This window comes from Arvicola amphibius, chromosome 11 (genome assembly GCF_903992535.2).
Source record: "Arvicola amphibius chromosome 11, mArvAmp1.2, whole genome shotgun sequence".
NCBI classification, from domain to species: Eukaryota; Metazoa; Chordata; class Mammalia; order Rodentia; family Cricetidae; genus Arvicola; species Arvicola amphibius.
Window position 1 is genome coordinate 38,596,676 of NC_052057.2, and position 7,430 is coordinate 38,604,105.

The 7,430-nt window shown below is 52.9% G+C and overlaps 1 long non-coding RNA gene across 1 annotated transcript; it reads right to left on the reverse strand.

Annotated features, from left to right (window-relative positions):
• Positions 1–338: 338 nt before the first annotated feature.
• Positions 339–2,037, reverse strand: LOC119826679. The gene is made up of 3 exons (XR_005287465.1): positions 1,992–2,037; positions 1,362–1,562; positions 339–670 (listed from the first exon to the last, which is right to left on the reverse strand). It is a non-coding gene; the product is annotated as an uncharacterized LOC119826679 (long non-coding RNA).
• Positions 2,038–7,430: the final 5,393 nt, after the last annotated feature.

The window sequence follows — 7,430 nt, forward strand, 5'->3', positions numbered from 1 at the left end:
GCCAAGACACCTCCCTAACCCCCCATTCCTTCACCATCCTTCATCTTGCTACATTAGGAAATTTGGTTTGCAGGGCTGCATTTTCAGTCCTCCAAGATGTACTATAATTTTAGCTTTTACTAATACCACTGTCAAATGCCAGGTTTCAAAAGAGCATCAACGCTAGATAAGCTTTGTCGATGCACACAGGATTCCGAGGGAAGGGAATGTTTGTCATTAATCTTCCTGATATGACCGTCATAATGTTGTAGGTCTGATAAATCACTGAGCCTGATTGGCAGCATTTCCAGGAGTTCACAATTTCACGGCTAAGGTTCCATTCAAGGTCATACAGTTATTAACTTAATATAAAAGAAGCTTTAAAAAGATTATAAAAAGCAATCTGACCCCGCTACAGACAATATTAATAACTCAGACTTAGACACACGCAGGAGTTAAGGCCAGCACTAATGTCAACAGGGAGATCAGGAGGATTGTCATCTATTGTCATCTGTGACACATCTGGTGATTAGCATACTAGCACGAGTAAGGCAGGTGGTCAGGCACAGGAAGGCAACACGCTGAGGGATGCTGATGGAGGCTGCGGCACCATGTGCTCCTGGCTCCCTCAGTCGTCCTCTCCTCCACAGAGCAGCAGCAGAGTTTTCTTATGGTCTCCAGATGTGTCACCCTGGAACCAGACACAGTTAGCTCGATGACTCACAAACGCCACAGGAAAAAAGAGATCAGGAGCTATCTGGGCCTTCCCCGCAAGCTCCTCTTTCTAAGCCTTTCTTTATCTTATCTAGTGACCAAATATGCCTGACAGCTCTCTGCAACTGCCGAAATCTACTTTTTCTGTACCTTCTTATGCAGCAGACACCATGGGGCTCGGGATCTAGCAAGCCTATCCATAAAATTCAAAGTATATTATATCACTCTTTGTCCATCAATATTAACCCGTCTATTCCCTTGCTCATCATACACCCCCATGTATGGTGGTAAGGGTTCTGCTGTAGTCTTATACATTCCCACACTGTGCTTCCCTATCGCAGAGCTGTTCCTGAAGAGATAATCCTTGTCTTGTAGATATAAAGAATATCATTATCATAAAAGAGGTCGTGCAAAGCCCATATCCTGCATAGCCAGCTAATCGAGAAACCCTTCTGTGCCTCAACAGAGGCCTATACCGGGCCGTCTGCCATTGACCTCCAGGAAGCCTAGTCTCATAGGACACGTAGCACCCGTCCGGCATAATGACATATGTCATGTCACACAGACGACCCTGGAGTTGGTGTGGCAATCCCCCAATCATTCCTGAGACCTGAGACCTGAGACCTGAGACCAGGTCCTGAGACCTCCTCACAGTGTCAAGCACCTACCTGGCTTGTTGTTAATCGCTCTCCTCCGATGTTTCTGAGAGCAGGCTCGTAAGGAGCTCGTGCACACGTATGAGGACGTCCGAGTACGGACAATGAACGATCAGGTACGCCTTCATCTTACTGAGGGCGCACAAGCCTGATCTTGTGGAGAAGTCCCCGGGAAAGATGCTCGTCCACGTGTCCAGGAGGGTGCAGATGGCGCTGGTGGAAAGGGACAGACAGGACACTTAGTGGCCTGGACTTTCCTTTGCCACCCCGCCCAAGACTCCGTGCATGTGAGACTGCAAAGGAGAGGATAGCCAGTCCTTAGCCATACAATGAGCTCCATACGCCCCATGCTCAGGCTCTAATGGAGCACAGCTGAGCGAGCGAGCCTTCATGCCGTGGACTGAGATGAGGGTAGAGTCTCAGAGGGCCACCAGAGGCCACAGGCTTTCCCCATATCCCTACTTGGCAAGGACTGTGCCCATGCAATTCTTTTCACCCTCCAGTCAATGCTTAGACCTCAGTATGGCGGTAGAAATGTGGAGCGTGAGCCCCAAGCATCGGCCATCCCTCACCCTTGGTACCCAAGGGAGCCCACCCTGCAGAGCCAAGGCCTTTCTTTCTCATGTTGTAAAGCTCACTTACTTCTTGATCCCCTCATCCTCCTGGCAGCCGGGGCGGAAGCGTGCATACCTGGAGGAGATCAGGAAGGATGTTACCTGTGGAGTCCCGGTTCCCTACCTAAAAGACATCTGGGGGGCCTGCTGACTCCTGGAGCAGAATCAAAGTCTCAGGTTATTAGTTCACCTGCATTCTGTAGGTGCTTCAAATATGTTTGTGCAGTATGTCTACCCGGACATCTCAGTGGACACAGGTTCCCTCGGATTATCCTCCACGGGTCTCCACTCAAGACCCATCTCTATCGGGTGCTCCAATATGAATTCTAGAACCTCCTTTACAATGGGAGAAGCGCTTTGACCAATGCTTCAGAAAAACTGGCCAAGGATAGAGAGCTTCCTGAAGGTGCAGAGGACACCCACACTCCCACTCATTAGGGTCTCAGCTGTGGACACAGCAGTCCCTAGGGCCCAACCTGGAGGTAGTAATGTCTGACTACATGCTGCTGGCTTCTGACAAGACACTAGCAACTAGGTAGGCTCAGAGAAAGGCAGAGGCTTCCCATAAACGACAAGAGGATGTGAGGCCTCTGAGCTCGGAAGTGGGCACTCACCGCCTGAAGATGACATCCAGCACCTGCTCGATGGTGGTATGAGCAGGGTAGGTGCTCAGGAAGGCTATGAGATGTTCCCGGTCCCCGTTGTGAAGGGATGTGATCAGGTCTTCGATCACTTTTTTCAGATCCCCGAAGTCTAAGATCTTAGGGTCCCCAGGGACCAAGTCCAGCTGGTCCCCCTGGTCCTCCGGCATGGTATCCATCGGGACCCCAAGGACAGAATCAGTTGGCTCCCCAGGGAGGCAGACCAGCTGGTCCCCCAAAACAGAATCAGTCGGGTCCCCAGGGAGGCAGCCCCGCTGGTCTCCCTGTTCCTCCGGCGTGGGGCCCATTGGGTCCCCAAGGACAGACTCAGTCGGGTCCCCGGGGACAGTGTCCAGCTGGTCCTCCGGTGTCAGCGTGGAGCCCGTCGGGTCCCCCAAAACAGAATCAGTCGGGTCCCCCTTGCCCTGCGGCGTGGTCCCCATCGGGTCCCCGGGGACAGTGTCCAGCTGGTCCTCCGGTGTCAGCGTGGAGCCCGTCGGGTCCCCCAAAACAGAATCAGTCGCGTCCCCCTGGTCCTCCGGCATGGTGCACATCAGGTCCCCAAGGACAGACTCAGTCGCGTCCCCGGGGACAGTGTCCAGCTGGTCCTCCGGTGTCAGCGTGGAGCCCGTCGGGTCCCCCAAAACAGAATCAGTCGGGTCCCCCTTGCCCTGCGGCGTGGTCCCCATCGGGTCCCCGGGGACAGTGTCCAGCTGGTCCTCTGGCATCAGCATAGAGCCCATCGGGTCCCCCAACACAGAATCAGTCGGGTCCCCCTGGTCCTCCGGCCGGGTGCCCATAGGTTCCCCAAGGACAGACTCAGTCGGGTCCCCGGGGACAGTGTCCAGCTGGTCCTCTGGCATCAGCGTGGAACCCATCGGGTCCGCCAAAACAAAATCAGTCGGGTCCCCCTGGTCCTCCGGCCTGGTTCCCATAGGATCCCCAAGGACAGAATCAGTTGGGTCCCCGGGGATAGACTCCGGCTGGGCCTGCAGGGAGGAGCCCATGTGCTCCCCAGGGAGGGACTCCAGCTGGGCCTCCAATGAGGAGCCCATCAGGTCCGCCAAGAGAGAATTAGTCGGGTCCCCCTGGTCCTCCGGCCTGGTGCCCTTCAGGTCCCCAAGGACAGACTCAGTCGGGTCCCTGGGGACAGTGTCCAGCTGGTCCTCTGGCATCGGCGTGGAGCCCGTCGGGTCCCCCAAAACAGAATCAGTTGGGTCCCCCTGGTCCTCCGGCCTGGTGCCCATCAGGTCCCCAAGGACAGACTCAGTCGGGTCCCCGGGGACAGTGTCCAGCTGGTCCTCCGGCATCGGCGTGGAGCCCGTCGGGTCCCCCAAAACAGAATCAGTCGGGTCCCGCTGGTCTTCCGGCCTGGTGCCAATAGGGTCCCCAAGGACAGGCTCAGTCAGGTCTCCGGGGACAGTGTCCAGCTGGTCCTCTGGCATCGGCGTGGAGCCCATCGGGTCCCCCAAAACAGAATCGGTGGGGTCCCCCTGGTCCTCCGGCCTGGTGCCCATCCGGTCACCAAGGACAGAATCAGTTGGGTCCCCGGGGATAGACTCCAGCTGGGCCTGCATGGAGGAGTCCCTGTGCTCCCCTGGGAGGGACTCCAGCTGGGCCTCCAAGGCAGAGCCCATCAGGTCCCCGGGGAGGGCCTCCTTCTGGTCCCCGGGGGCGGACTCAGTAATGTCCCTGGAGGCCGACTCCTGGTCCTCTGCCACCTGAGGAGAGATCAGGGTGGGTGGTTCAAACTGGCACAGGACTGCAATGCCATGATTGGTTATTATCATTCCATGTTTTCCTGACCCTTTCACTCTGCCAAACACCAAGAGTGAAATTTGGGAAAACCGAGATTTCAGAGTGCTTACCTGGCCTACATCGGCCTGGCTATGGCTGCCGAATGGCCAGAGGTGCTGGATCCACGACTGAATCCTTTGTCTCCAGGTACCTCTGACGCAGTGGCGTCTATTTTTCCTCGTCCTATAGTTGTCCCTGTCGTCGGAGCTCCCACTACTACTCCCCAAACAGCAACTCCAACAGCACCAGGACATCTCTACTCGCTCTCTTGTCTCCAGACAAGTGATCCTTCTGAGCTGTCTCTAATCAGTTGGCTGCCTGGTTGCAGGTTTCTGCATTGTGATGTCACTGTTAAGGAAGTGACGTCACTCCTGGGGTCCCCATGCCTGAGTCTTCTCCTCACACAGGGCTTCCCCAAAAGCCTCTTAGGGCCCCTCCCTCCTCCCACGTGCACTAACTGACACAGAAAGATAGAAAGGTGCTTCCCATTCCACTGCTCCTAGGGATGTCTGGGTACAGGCAGCACCTCGGCTTTACAATCTGAGCTCCTCTTGTTGACCTGCATCTGGAATTCTAAACCCAACCCTAATTGCCCCAGCACACCTTAAACCTTTGCCATGTTGCCTTGCTTCTAGGCTACTTTGTGTGTTGTGTTCTCTGTGAAATATGAACACACATCACCTGTGTGTTGGGTTTCCATGAGGATCTAGAGTGGGACTTTTTTTTAGCAAGTTTTTTTAAAAAAATTTGTTTTGTTTTGTATCGTTTTGTTTTGAGACAGGATTTCTTTGTATAGCCATGGCTGTCCTGGAACTCACTTTGTAGACCAGGCTGGCCTGGAACTCCTAGAGTTCCACCTGTTTCTGCTTCCAGTGTACTGGAAATGAAAGCATGCACCATAATCAGGGTCAAGAGTGAGGCACTTGTATAGTTATTTATAATCGCGTGCTTTTTTGAAATTTTTGTGGTTTGTTTTTGATTTATGTTACATGCTCCTTCAGGTCTCTTCACCTAGTCATCACCGATGTCTCCTCCTTTATTCTGAAAGTTTGCCAGCAAGGGAAGGGGTGCAGGGAAAGACACTGGGGAAAGATCCAGCCAGGAGGCCTGGAGCCTTCAGCAGCTCCTCCCCACTTCCCATCTTCCCCAGTGACTGCTGAGCTTCACTACTTCCCCCGTGTGGAGGAAAGGGACACAGCTGGTGAGAATGCCAGCGGAAAGTGCAGTGGGATGTTTCTAAGTACAAGTCTGAGGTGTGGGTAGGCGAGATTTCTCAGTGGTTAAGCGCACTAGCTGCTCTTCCATAGGTCTTGAGTTCAATTCCCACCAACCCCATGGTTCCTCACACCCATCCGGAATGAGATCTGGTGCCCTCTTCTGGTCTGGCATGCAGACATACATGCAGGCTGAATACCTATTCATAATAGGTAAATAAATCTTTAAAAAAATGTAAAACTAGCTGGGCGGTGGTGGCGCACGCCTTTAATCCCAGCACTCGGGAGGCAGAGGCAGGCGGATCTCTCAGTTCGAGGCCAGCCTGGTCTACAAGAGCCAGTTCCAGGACAGGCTCTAAAAAAAAGCTGCAGAGAAACCCTGTCTCGAAAAAAAAAAAAAAAAAAAAAAAAAAAAAGTAAAACTAAATAAACTTTCAACTTAAAAAACGGTAAAAAAGAAGTCAGGGCATTGTTAATAATATCCCAAATATATACATGAATTTATATAAAACAGTAGTATCATATGAATTTGTAGTCTATTTGTGTTCAATATTGGACAATTTACATGAAAATTTATTTCTGTACTTAAATTACAAGGGTTCAAAGTAATCATTCGTGCTTAGCAGGCAGAGCACGGGCCAGCTCTCCTTTACTAAGGAGGCAGCGGCACATCCCTAGAGGAGGGCCCTGGCAGTGGGGGTGTAGACAGGGCTTCAGCTGGTGCAGCCCTGTGGCTCCTTGCAAGGCTCAAGAGTATTCCCAGGCCACCCCGCATCGGTGGACGATGTTGCCTCATCAACATCCTCACACAGGGATGCCGACAGCCCCCATCCCCGCCGGGAATTGAAGGCAACCCCCCTGTGGCAAACTTGCCATCCCTCTCCCTGAACGCCATTGTTCATATGACCATGGTGTCTAATTCATACTGCGGGGTGCTCCTCACTTTGCCCCCAGTGTCAGGCACCGGGCCTCACTTGCCCATGGTTCAGACCCTGCTCTGCTTGCGTGCAGCAGAGCTGGGCACCGGGGCCTTGTTGTGCACTGCAGGGAGGTCAGAAGAACCTTGCTGACATCAGAACCGAACTGACCATGTCTCAGAGGAAGCAGTTCTCTTCCTCGTTTTACAGGTGAGAACAGGGAGGCTAGGGGATGTTAGTGTATTGGTTGTCAATTCCACATAAATAACCACTCAACAGTGGAGTGACTAAGGGAATTATTGTTACTGTTATTGTGAGATTATTGTTCACACTTCCACGAGGCATCACTTTCAGCCTGGCTCCACTGAGGGTTCCTTAGGCCATGCTCACGGGAGTCACTCCTGGGACTATGTTTTACCTGGTGAACTGCCAGGCACTCGTTGTGTTGGGTCTCAGAAAGAGGCAGGCCATCCTGTCTAGAGTTTTCTGGATCAGGGTAGCCCAGGAATCTTCACACAGTCACTGTGTTCCCAGAAAGAGAACAGAGGCGTCAAAGCATCTGCAGATGCAGTACAGGACGCTGCACACCACTCCTGTGACCATGGGAGTCCCTCACTGCTCCAGCTGTTAAGAGGGTCAAAGGGGCCTGAAATTGTGATGGATTTGTAGCCTTTGTCCTGTCTTAAAAATCTCGTCCAGCAAGCAAACTCTCTAACCTCACTGAGGAAGTGCTGGCATGCAGATTCGGGCCTGAAGAGTCTGCTTCAGTCTGTGGATTTGACCGCAGTGGTTACTGTGGGAAAGGAAGGCCTCTTTTTCTTCAGTTCCTCATGCTTTCTGGATGCTTCTGCTCCCGCACCCAGCCCCACAGTGTGACTGCATCAGTTTTACCTGTCTG